Here is a 13,180-nt window from a genome sequence, read left to right as displayed (position 1 = left end):
TTTGTTGCCCTTCTCTAGAGACATTCCAATATCTCAACATCTTTCTTCAATTGAGAAGCCCAGAACTGGACACAGTACTCAAGGAGTGGCCTAGCCAGTGTTAAGTGCAGAGGAAGAATAACCTCTCTTGTCCTACTGACCTACATTGTTGCCCACTGCTCATGTGCAGTGGGCAACATACCTGCAAGCCTTGTTTCCCCCTGGAACTTGTCTTTAGTAACCTAGTGGTTATCGGCTTGTTGTAACTTCTGATCACACACAAAGCAACACTTCCCTCTTACAGGCACTTTCTGAGAAATTCTACTACTGGGCAGAGGTTCTGTGATGACAAACATATTAATACTACACGAGAAATGTAATTTCTCACCTGACACACACCCTCTGGAATTCCACAAGAGGGACTGACCATTTAAGTTTACATTAATTTTTGTACACATCTCCCTACAATCTCAGTACAATCTTTGCTTTGCTCAAATGCATTTGACTGTCTTCTACATGCATTACTAGTTTGAACACTTTCAGTTGGCAAACCCAAGTACAAATCCAGGCTGGGCAGTGAGTGGCTAGAGAGCAGCCCTGAGAAGAGGGACTTGGTGGTGCCAGTGGACAAGAAACTCAACAGGAGCCAGCAGTGTGCACTTGCAGCCCAGAAAGCCAACCACAGCCTGGGCTGCAGCAGCAGAAGTATGGCCAGCAGGGCCAGGGAGGTGATTCTCCCACCTATACTGCACTCTGCTGAGACCCCACCTGGAGTACTGCATCCAGTTCTGGAGCCCCCACTACAAGAAGGATGTGGAGATGCTGGAGTGTGTCCAGAGAAGGGCCACAAGGATGCTCAGAGGGCTGCAGCAGCTCTGCTGTGAGCACAGACTGAAAGAGCTGGGGATGTGGAGTCTGGAGACGAGGAGGCTCCCAGGTGACCTTCTTGTGGCCTTCCAGGATCTGAAAAAAGCTGGGGAGGGACTTTTGAGGCTGTCAGGGAGTGAGAGGATTAGGGGGAATGGAGCAAAGCTGGAGATGGGGAGATTCAGTCTGGACATGAGGAGGAAGTTGTTGAGCATGAAAGTGGTGAGAGGCTGAAATGGGTTGCCCAGGGAGATGGTTGAGGGCCCATCCCTGGAGGTGTTTAAGGCCAGGCTGGCTGAGGCTGTGGGCAGCCTGCTCTAGGGTAGGGAGTCCCTGCCCATGGCAGGGGGATTGGAACTAGATGCTCTTTGTGGTCCCTTCCAACCCTGACTGATGCTATGATTTTATGAAATTCCCCAGTTACTAGGAGGTCATGAAATCCATCCAATAATTATCTTTTTTAATAGAGACTATCTTATAAAAGCAAGATAAGCATGATTTCCTTCCTGCATGGTCCAACTACTACTTTTTATACTTTCTTTTACCTGGAAAACAGATAAAAATTTTGACTGTACTCTGAAGAAATGCAACACACTTTGAAATCACCAGGGTTCTTATTCAGAAGGTACAGTAGTTATAGGAAATATTGAGTGCAGTCCTATACAGTTTTTGAACAGTCCTTATTGGAAGAATTATCTATAGATCAAATGAAAATCTTCTCAAACATTTCACTGAAGCTTCTATGATTGTTCCAATCCTGTTTTTCCTTCCCACGAATAGGCAAAACTTCCAAGGTACATTTCATCTTAAGTGGTGGTGGTGGTAAACAAACACTGGATATTAGATGAGAGGATAAATTTAGTATATTGCTGCATTGTCCAAGAGTCACAGTCTCAGAGGGTCAGAAGCTAGCTAGTAAGTCTGCAGCTTGCCTAAGAAGTCAAAAAAGCAGCACTGTTACAAAGGGGAGAAGAGACTGAGCTTGCCAGGTGCTCCTTTTTTTAAGGCCTGCTAGTAGTACACTGGCACACTGCTTGGAGGACAGAACTAAGCTTTTGGGAAAAGATTCCAAAAACCTGCTCCAAAATGGAGACCTCATATAGTAGCAGTTTGCCAAAATCTAATTTGCAGTTTCAGCTCTACCTTCCCATTATCAGCCGGCACAGCTTTGCTTCACAAGTATCCAGATAATGAGCAATCTGGTCCTGATCCTGCACTCAAAGTACTTAAAGTGATTAACAGATCTGCACATGGACTGAGTTCAGGCTTTCCACATGCAGCCTTTACCTACCTCCTGTTGGGTTCTCTGCTGTTCATTTCAGTAGAGCTGCATCCTTATCCTAATATTTGTTTGTGCTGCAGAAGGCTAATAACTGTTGCAAAAGATCCTGTGGAGCACAGAACTCAAGACTCATTCAAAACTTCACATCTTGGAAGGAAAAACAAAGAATACAAATATGGTCTCTACTAATTCCTTGTAGTTGCTTCCAACCCTGATGATTCTATGATTCTCTAATAAGCAAGCATTTTCTCTCATTGGTAACTAGTCATACAGCAACAACACTTTTTTCTGTCCTAGTATATACCTTGGAAGCAAAAGCTTTTTCCATTATTTGGTACGTGTGAGGGCTCAGCAAATCCACAAAGCTGGCCGACTGTCCTCTTCTATCAAGCTAGAGGAGGTGATGGATCTGACAGCACAGCAGTTCTTGGATTTTAAGCTGTGTTGTACAGTGACTCTAAAGAGCTAATGCATAATGGGGGGAGGGGATATGGAAGGCCTGCTGAGCCAAGATATATTTAGAATCGATCCTTTCACCCAGCCAAGCTGAGAAAAAGTCTTATCACTTTAGTGATCTGGTACAAAACACTTTGAATGCTCCTAGGGAGCCCCAGCTGAGTTTCCTGGGAAAATGGAGCTGTTAGCTACGGTTTCAGACTAAATCCTAGCATACATTGGGACAACCTTCTAACTCAGGCATGGGTTATTGTGCCTTTCATAGTAAGTCAAACACTCTAAGGAAAAAAATGTAATTACATCTGCATCCAACACAGTGCTTCGCCAAATCGTATCCGTTTGAACGCTTGCACCAAATCAAGAGCTGTATTAGGCAACAACAAAAAAAAGGGCAGAGCAGAACAGCATGAATGACATTCATGAACTGCCACTCAAGAGACTTTCTGAAAAGAGATTTAATAAGAATGCTGCTTCAGTGAAAGCCATTTCCAGGCAAATCAAAACACGAAATTCATGTTGGAAAAGGCAGCGCAGAACCACTTTGCCTTGGCTTCAATTGAAATATCTCTGTGAAAAAGTCAGTAACAACCAAGCTGCAGCTGTCAGCAGTGAAATTCAGACCTTCTTGAATACTGTTGAGTTCTGCCTTAAGCTGAGAATATATGCCAGCTACTGAAAAAGACAGTAGTGCTGCAGTGCTGTACATACTAGTCCATGCAAGAGAAGAGCTCATGCAGTAAAGTTATCAGCAAGTAGTTACATTTCTGACCTTAGATTTCTGTTCATTTTCTGACCCAGCCTACTCTATGATCAAAGAATCTAAGTGACTCCACATTATCCTGATGAAGCATTAGGAATATTCCACAGATGACTATAATCATACTAAAGCCACACACTATGTGACAGACTACAAGAAAAAGTCAATCAATAAACCCAAGGACAACATTGACAGCACTCTAGGGAGTAGAATTAGGCATACTGAGTTCTGTTAATCAAAGCTGTGGGATTTTTCTCATTTTCAGAATTTCTGAAAAATGGACTGCATGGTCTGTTCTTGAATACTCCACTGTCCTTACACATACCATCTTTACAGCAATGTAGCTATACTAGCTCTCAGGAACACCCAGTTTAAGCACAGGAATTGTTGCAATAACAAAATCTTAGTGGCAGAAATACTACTAAGCTACCTATTAATAGCTCATGAGCTCTTGGCACACAGACTATCATTTGCTACACATCTAAACAGAAAGCCTACAAATCATCAAGGTTGAGGCCTTGCTCATTTTTCAAATGAAGGATTTTTAGTAGTAAAACAAGCAGCATATCTTAGCAACTCTCAAGAGCCAAACCAATTCCCAGAAGTCTGTTTGATGAAGCATCAGAGAAAGATGTTGTACAGCTGACTAGAAACATGGTGTGTAGTTCCAAAAATCATCTAGGACTTTGGTAGTACAGTGTGCTAGTTTGAAGCTAGCTAGAATGTTTTGGTGAGAAGAATTAAATTACAGACTGTGAGAAGAAAACAATGGTGATGTCTGCTGCACTCATAGGCCTATTGAGATGTATAAGAACAAGAGACTCTGTCTGGGCTTTGCGATGCATCTCTCTCTAACCTAACCTGCCATCTGTGTGACTAATCCACCTGCTTCCTAACTCCCCTGGTCAACCCTCTAATCTTCCTTAGGCACAAGGCAACATCTAGGGTAAAGTAGAGAGGGGTGGCAGAAGGTGGAAGGGCAGTTGTGAGCCCCTCCTGGGGACTCAGGTTTCTGGGAGGGGTGTTCTGTTCCTGTTTTATTTTTTTAACTTGTATATTTCTGTATATAACTGTATCTATTGTAAATATCTGCTTGTATATTGTGCTAAGCTGTAAATATAAACCTTCATTCAATTTCCAGAGTCACTTAGTCTGGGTGATCTTACAAAATGGGGGGGAGGGGGGCACAAAATACCCAAACCATCACATACAGTATTCAAAGGACATGGGGATTTCAGAGATAACATGGAATCTCTATATGCATTAGAGAAAGTTTGGAGGGAAGGTGTTTCTAGTTTCAACTAAAAATGGTATTATAATAAAAGCCTGAGTAATAAAACAACACATAGAGAAAGCAGTGTGGAATTGGTATGTGTGGTAGTAACACAAACAGCTCATAGGAGAGACTGGCTGTCCTTTGGCTACTTTGTTCTGAGAATCCTGAATAATGCTGCACTCCACTGCCATTGACACCGTAACAAGTCTTCAGCAGGCTGGGACTCAAAGATAGACCTATTCTGTGAGAGACTCTTCTTCTCGATCTTAAGAAATGATGATGAAACCAAGCAGCATAATTATAGAATAACAGAATCAGCCAGGTTGAAAGAGACCTCCAAGATCATCCAGTCCAACTTAGCACCCAGTCCTGTCCAGTCAACCAGACCATGGCACTAAGTGGCCAATCCAGGCTTTTCTTGAGCACCTCCAGGGACAGCGACTCCACCACCTCCCTGGGCAGCCCATTCCAATGCCAATCACTCTCTCTGACAACAACTTCCTCCTCACATCCAGCCTAGACCTGCCCTGGCACAGCTTGAGACTGTCCCCTTGATCTGTTGCTGCTTGCCTGGCAGAAGAGACCAACACCACCTGGCCACAACCTCCCCTCAGGTAGTTGTAGAGAGCAATGAGGTCTGCCCTGAGCCTCCTCTTCTGCAGGCTGCACACCCCCAGCTCCCTCAGCCTCTCCTCACAGGGCTGTGCTCCAGGCCCCTCCCCAGCTTCGTTGCCCTTCTTTGGACACCTTCCAGCACCTCAACATCTCTGTTGAATTGAGGAGCCCAGAAATTGACACAGTAACACAGTACTCAAGGTGTGGCCTGACTAACGCTGAGTACAGGGGCAGCATAACCTCCTTTGTCCTACTGGCTACACTGTATACAAATCATTATACATTACAAATCTTTATACATTGCAATAGCTTCCCCTCTTACTGCACAAAGTTCTGTCACTGTTCCTTTTTCATATCTGGAAAAAGTTCAGGTCTCTATGTGGTAGTTTGAGAGGACTCATGTCCCCCTTAAACAAAACCACAGGGACATAGGAAGACTGAATTCACCTTTCCATCAGCAGCTGGACAATGAAGAAGCAGTTATCAGATATACCAGTCTCCTCTGGCAATCTAACTGACACTACCCTCAAAAAGTACACTCATCCCAAAAAAGCAGCTAGTTAAAAATATCATGTGCTGTATCCTGCACTCTTCCAACACCTTAAGGTTTTCCTTGTCATAATGGAATATGCACCACCTTCAGCATAGGATATTAAGGAATCATCTTGGGTGATGAATCATGACTTCAAAGAGGAAGATTGGCTTAACTTCTTATGTTTCAGGAATGAGTTTGTTTACTTCAGATATATGTTGCAATTCTGAAAGGCATTTTTTTCCATGAGAAAAGCTGCTGACAGAAATCTCTCAGCATTCACATTAAGCTTACTGAAGTAGGAGCAACACCAAAACACATTTTAAAACGTGGATATGAAAATGTTCTTCCAGCTTCCTGGAAACACCACCACAAGCCTGTTCTCACTCCTGACTTGCTACTTAGAAAAACACAGATTTATTCCAGCCCTGTCACAAATGGCCAGAGAATGAATCCATATATGAGCAGCATACAGGTACCCACCCTGCATGATATTAGGAAGAAGTTCTTCACAGAGAGTGATTTCCCATTGGAATGGGCTGCCCAGGGAGGTGGTGGAGGCACCGTCCCTGGGGGTCTTCAAGCAAAGACTGGATGAGGCACTCAGTGCCATGGTCTAGTTGACTGGATAGGGCTGGGGGATAGGTTGGACTGGATGATCTTGGAGGTCTCTTCCAACCTGGTTGATTCTATGATTCTATGACGGTGCAAGGGTCTGCTTGTACCTGTTCTATGGTTCCACATGCACAATTTGGAGACAGTGCTTAGTATCATAACTGTGTCAGGTTTTTTCCTTAGGAACAGAAAGAACCCTGCAGAAAAAGATATGCAGTGGCACAAAGACACGAGAAGGATACTAGCTGGGTTTTAAACAGTAACAGACACCATTGCATTTCTTAGAAGTAAGAGAAATTCTTTCCATTCTTGCCTGCAAGTTAAGGCACTGCATTTGTGAAACTGCCTTACTGCTACTTGGCGACAGGCAGGAGAATATAACAGTGTTCTTGTGGATGTCAGACTCATAAAGTCTTTCTATTTTTGACTTGCAATTAACAGTGAAGACATCAATTCCTACTCGGCCATAACAATCCATCTACCAAGAGATGCATTTTCGTTTGGTAACTCTCAGAAATCTACTAAAATATACTGAAAATTAAACTACAACATGAAAACTCCTGTCAAACCTCTGAGAGAGGGAAGTTGTTTCACTAATTTAGAAAGCTAAGGAAAACAAACAAACAAACAAAAAAAAAAAAAAAAAACACAGAACAGCACTGAAGTAAATGGTCACCCTGTTTCTGTGATGTCATCTGCAACTGACATCACTTACCTGGACCTGAGCAAAACCTCTGACACTGTCCCACACCACATCCTGGTCTCCAAGCTGGTGAAACATGGGCTTGATGGGTGGACCACTACATTGGTAAAGAACCAGCTGGTGGCTGCACCCAAAGAGTGGCTGTCAACGGGTCCAATGTCCAAGTGCAGGCCAGTGACAAGTGGAGTTCCCTCAGGGATCAGTCCTGGGACCAGTCTTGTTCAACATTTCTGTGGGTGCCATGGACAGAGGCACTGAGTTTGCTGATGACACCAAGCTGTGTGGTGCAGCAGACAGGCTGGAGGGCAGGGATCCATCCAGAGGGACCAGGACAGGCTGCAGAGGTGGGCACAAGCCAAGCTCAGGAGCTTCAACAAGACCAAGTGCAAGGTCCTGCATCTGGATAAAATGCAATGCCAAGCACAACTACAGGCTGGGCAGCATCAGGCTGGAGAGCAGCCCTCAGCAGAGGGACTTGGGAGTGCTGCTGGAGGAGAAACTCAACAGGATCCAGCAGTGTGCACTTGCAGCCCAGAAAGCCAACCACAGCCTGGGCTGCAGCAGCAGAAGTGTGGCCAGCAGGGACAGGGAGGTGATTCTCCCCCTCTACTCTGCTCTGCTGAGACTCCACCTGGAGTACTGCATCCAGTTCTGGAGCCACTATTACAAGAGGATGTGGAGATGCTGGAATGTGTCCAGAGCAGGGCCAGGAGGATGTTCAGAGGACTGCAGCAGCTCTGCTGTGAGGACAGACTGAAAGAGTTGGAGCTGTGCAGGCTGTAGAAGAGGATGCTCCCAGGTGACCTTCCAGGATCTGAAGGGGGCCCACAAAAAAGATGGGGAGGGACTTTTGAGTCTCTCAGGGAGTGACAGGACTGGGAGGAATGGAGCAAAGCTGGAGGTGGGGAGATTCAGACTGGACGTGAGGAGGAAGTTGTTCAGCATTAGAGTGGTGAGAGGCTGAAATGGGTTGCCCAGGGAGGTGGTTGAGGCCCCATCCCTGGAAGTGTTTAAGGCCAGGCTGGCTGAGGCTGTGGGCAGCCTGCTCTAGGGTAGGGTGTCCCTGCCCATGGCAGGGGGGTTGGAACTATATGATCCTTGTGGTCCCGTCCAACCCTGACTGATTCTATGATTCTAATTCTCAGTGTCTTAATAACTTCAAAATTAGCATCATTTTCAGGTATAATTTACACCTTCTGAACCAATAACACATGGAATGAAAACTTTCTTCCCCACTCTGTTCAACAAAAAATTGCAGTATTACAAGTATGAATTTCATCATCCTACTAAGACATGCAAAAAATATATTTATCTGCAAGTTTTTTGATCCACGATATGAAAGACCATGATATCAGCACAAATGCTGATGCTCTGGGGAGACAGAAAGAAGCAGAATAACCAGAACAAGGAGTTATTCACCACTAGCAGTATCGCAGAGCATGTCCATAGAACCAGATCGTTGCTTAAGGGCAGAACCTGAAATGTCATCTTTAGTTACCCTTAGGAGAATATTCAAGTTGTTAGAAAGGCTTGATTTCTACTGTACATTTACATTTGCTCCCTGAAATGGACAACAAAAAAATTTAATCTCTCAGCTGTTGTCCCTTCTCCCCACCCCCAAATCTCTCATTTTTATCACCTTCCTTTCACAGGGCAAGAGACCACTCAACTAAGGCCAGAGCAATTATTCACCCAGTGTAAAGCATTCAGACACCACTGAAATAGTTTCACTACACTTTACAAGCAGCATTCACTACTCACACTCATTTAATTGCACTGACAAAGGAATTCCATTCTAATAGAAGGTACAACATTCGAGAGTTAGTCAGCAGATCAGATCACACTGAAGTACCAGAAGCAGCCACAATAGTGCAGAATTCCAAACTGCTCTGCCAACTGACTTTAAGCAGACCCTGAAAGAGCTCTCCTCTACAACACTGACAGACAGAGGAAGAGGTTTACAAGTACTTCTCCTTCTCTGAAAAGACCAACATAAGGGTGTCAATTGTGAACGGGTTGGGATGTGAATACTGCAAGGAACAAGACAACTATGTACATGCTATCAAGACTGATACACCACATTCAATCCTTGGTGCTCCTGGGTTGGATTTGACCTGGTCTTAAGGAATCCCTGCTCCTAAATTCTGCCTGTACTTTCAAAAGAAACAAAAAAGAAAGAATGAACAAGGGATACTATAAGTACTGGGAACAACTCTCAAGAGGCTATATGAAAGACAGTTCTATTAGCATCTTTATGAACAGAAAAAGACTTAACAGCTGTATAAAGTAAATATGCAAAGCTATAGCAGAAATCAGAATTCTTTAGAAAGGCAGAACCTTGAATCTCAGGCTATCACAAGCTTAGCTTAGTGGTCCAAAAAGTAGGAGAGGTGAACACCTTCAAAGAACTAGAAAAGAAGAAATACTGACTTAACTGAATCCAAATTGTTGGGGTTTATTTTGAGTTCTGTCCTTAGCTGTTTCTTTGACCTTGGCCATGTCACTGCTTCTAATCTTCTATGCCACTCTGTGGAACACAAACAGTGACTTTTACAAAGCACTTTGCTATCTGACGTGAACATCCTCAGCAAAATCTTTCAATGTAGTGCAAACAACATATTTTGCTGAGCCAGTGGAAAAAAAAAAGAGCAAACAAGCTTTTGCTAGTTCTCTGCAGCATTAGTGAACTGGCATTATTCCTACAGCAATGCTGACATATGTAACATTGACAGACAAACAAAAACAAACAGCACCAGCTTCATCATTTATAGTACTTCACTAAAACTAACAGAACTGCCCTTTTTGATCCTAAACATCATATGCCAAGCATCTTCCTGTGGCCAGAAATGAGATTGAGATCACACATAAAAGATGTAAAAGAAATGGAAGCTCTAAGAGCTGTGTTAAACACCATGATGATAACCTCCATGAGCATTCCTAGCTGGTTTTCTCTTGTAGTTCAGTATTTAGATTTAGGAGCCTTCAGAGCAGGAGAATTTGGCAACACGTACTCAGTGGAGCAGCAATAGGCAGATGAAGAAGGAAAGGTTACCAGTCTTCTCAAATGAAGAGAACAAAAAGGAGCCACAATGGATTCTGTCAGATTATTAAGATTAATTTTCATATGAAATACATTGAATCTCTTGAATCACATGCCAAAAAGTGAGAAATAGTTATCTCCTCACACAGCAGAACAAAACAGGTTTCCCGAGTTATCTTCTTTTTCTTATATAGTTACACAACTGACATGTGAGTTGGTAATGCCATCAGTCACCTTTCAGACCCACTGCTATCTGAACTGACAGCCAGCAAAATAATTTCAGAGTCTGAATATAAGTCACAGGTGTGTGATTTGCTCTATTAAAGATCTTTCTATGCTCATTCCCTGATAGCAGCCCCAAAGCAATGAAACATGCAGCCCTCAGAACCTCCAAGAGTTAAAATCAAAACCTACCTCAAATGAACACAGTGCTTTAAACAGACAGGGCAGTCTTCTGACACTCTAAATGTATTGGAATTAAACATAAAGCTATGATAATGAAAAGGAGAAATCCCAAGCACAAATACAGGCTGGGCAGTGAGTGGCTGGACAGAGACTTTGGGGTGCTGGTGTACAAGAAGCTCAACATGAGCCAGCAGTGTGCACTTGTAGCCCAGAGGGCCAACCAGAGCCTGGGCTGCATCAGGAGAAGTGTGGCCAGCAGGTCAAGGGAGGTGATTCTCCCCCTCCACTCCACTCTGGTGAGACCCCACCTGGAGTACTGCATCCAGTTCTGGAGCCACTATTACAAGAAGGATGTGGAGATGCTGGAGTGTGTCCAGAGCAGGGCCAGGAGGATGCTCAGAGGGCTACAGCAGCTCTGCTGTGAGCACAGACTGAAAGAGTTGGGGCTGTGCAGTCTGCAGAAGAGGAGGCTCCCAGGTGACCTTCTTGTGGCCGTCCAGGATCTGAAGGGGGCCCACAAAAAAGATGGGGAGGGACTTTTGAGGCTGTCAGGGAGTGAGAGGATTAGGGGGAATGGAGCAAAGCTGGAGGTGGGGAGATTCAGCCTGGCCATGAGGAGGAAGTTGTTCAGCATTAGAGTGGTGAGAGCCTGGAATGCATAGCCCAGGTAGGTGGTTGAGGCCCCATGGCTGGAGGTGTTTAAGGCCAGGCTGGCTGAGGCTGTGGCCAGCCTGATCTAGGGTAGGGTGTCCCTGGGAATGGCAGGGGGGTTGGAACTATATGATCCTTGTGGTCCCTTCCAACCCTGACTGATTCTATGGTTCTGTGACTGATTCTAAAAAGAAAAAAAAAAGATGGAATGGGAAAAAATGTTCTCCATTTTGGTTAAGAGAAGGAGAAGAGAGATACAATTTGGAAAGTGCTTTTTGACAAGGGGAATCTGAAGAAACAGATGTCTCCTAGAAACAGTCCTATGAAAAATGGTCCCTATGCAAGATGGAGAAACTTCCCAAAGCAATCAAAACCTTACAGTCTTGTGCTAGTTTGAGCCTAGCTGGGATATTCTGGTGAGAAGAATTAGATGATAAGCTATGAAAAGGAAACAAAGGTGATGTCTGCTGCACTCATAGGCTTGCTGAGATATATAAGAACAAGAATATAACCATAGATAACGCAGTTGTTTGCTCTCTGTCTTTGGGGCTGCATGAACTTCTCTCTCTAACTTGCCATCTGTGTGACTAATCCTTCTGCTTCCTAATCCCCCTGGCTGATCCTCCAAACTACTTGAAATGTAAGGCAAAGTCTGGGGTAAGGTAGAGGGGTGGGAGAAGGTGGAAGGGTGGTTGTGAGCCCCTTCTGGGGACTCTGGTTTCTGGAAGGGCTGTTGTGTTTCTGTATTACTTTTTTAACTTATGTATTTCTCCATATGTACATATCTATTGTAAATACCTGCTTGTATATTGTGCTAAGCTGTAAATACAGCTTCATTCTCCAATTTCCAGATCAACTCAGTCTAGTCTGGGTGATTTTCTTAAGTGCAGGGGAGAGGCTAACACCCAAACCATTACAAGTCTTTACTATGCTATCAGAATTGTTAAGAACTATCATGAGCATTGGTTTGGTACTTACTACTTGAGTCTGCAAAACTGCAATAGATAAATTAAAAAGGACTTTTTTTTAACCTTTTTACATATATAATGGGGTCATTTCTCAGACTTGTATTATGTATATAGGGCCACGAGGATGATCAGAGATCTGGAGTACCTATCTTTTGTGGACAGACTGAAAGAGTTAGGGCCTGTTCAATCTGGAGAAGAGAAGGCTCCAAGGTGACCTTCTTGTGGCCTTCAGGATCTGAAGGGGGCCTACAAAAAAGATGGGGAGGGACGTTTTATGCTATCAGGGAATGACAGGATTAGGGGGAATGGAGCAAAGCTGGAGGTGGGGAGATTCAGACTGGATGTGAGGAGGAAGTTGCTCAGCATTAGAGTGTTGAGAGCCTGGAATGGGTTGCCCAGGGAGGTGGTTGAGGCCTCATGCCTGGAGGTGTTTAGGGCCAGACTGGATGAGGCTGTGGGAAGCCTGATCTAGGGTAGGGTGGTCCCTACCCGTGGCAGGGGGATTGGAACTAGATGATCCTTGTGGTCCCTTCCGACCCTGATTGATTCTATGATTCTATTGTATGATTCTATGAAGTTGCTCACTTATTTTACTGTTCAAAATGTAACACGATCTTCTTATGTGGCCTAAATATATGCAGATATCTATCCAAAAGCACAGAACTCTCTGATTTTTTTCTATACTAGTAGAAATTTTTCTTCCACTCCCCAGTCTTGTTCCCAAACTCCCAAACTAACTCATCCTGCAGCTTCAGATAGATAGCACAAGTCCCAGCTGGTGTCTGAAAGCAAGATGAGACACAGAAGTATCAACACCTATTACTAAATATAGGCAGTACCAGTCAGTAGATCATAGGATGTTAGGGGTTGGAAGGGACCCAAGGAGAGCATCGAGTCCAACCCCCCTGCTGGAGCAGGACAATACTATCTAACACAGATCACAGAGGAACACATCCAGACAGGCCTTGAAAGGCTCCAGAGAAGGAGACCCCACAACCTCTCTGGGGAGCCTGTTCCAGTGCTCTGGCACCCTT

At 44.2% G+C, this 13,180-nt stretch overlaps 1 protein-coding gene across 4 annotated transcripts in view; it reads right to left on the bottom strand.

The window, feature by feature from the left end:
- MAP3K9 (mitogen-activated protein kinase kinase kinase 9) overlaps positions 1 to 13,180 on the bottom strand; it is a 77,446-nt gene that overhangs the window by 55,247 nt on the left and 9,019 nt on the right. The window contains exon 1 of one of the 4 annotated variants that reach the window (XM_064143425.1): positions 2,138 to 2,217. The exons of the other annotated variants lie outside the window; for them this stretch is intronic. The gene's annotated coding sequence lies outside the window, so the exon portion shown is untranslated. Of the gene's footprint in view, positions 1 to 2,137; positions 2,218 to 13,180 lie in introns of those variants that run through there. 4 annotated transcript variants of the gene reach the window in all.

Source organism: Pogoniulus pusillus, chromosome 1 (genome assembly GCF_015220805.1).
Source record: "Pogoniulus pusillus isolate bPogPus1 chromosome 1, bPogPus1.pri, whole genome shotgun sequence".
Classification (NCBI taxonomy): domain Eukaryota; kingdom Metazoa; phylum Chordata; class Aves; order Piciformes; family Lybiidae; genus Pogoniulus; species Pogoniulus pusillus.
Note: the sequence above shows the minus strand (reverse complement) of the source record. Positions and strands in the feature narration are given on the sequence as shown.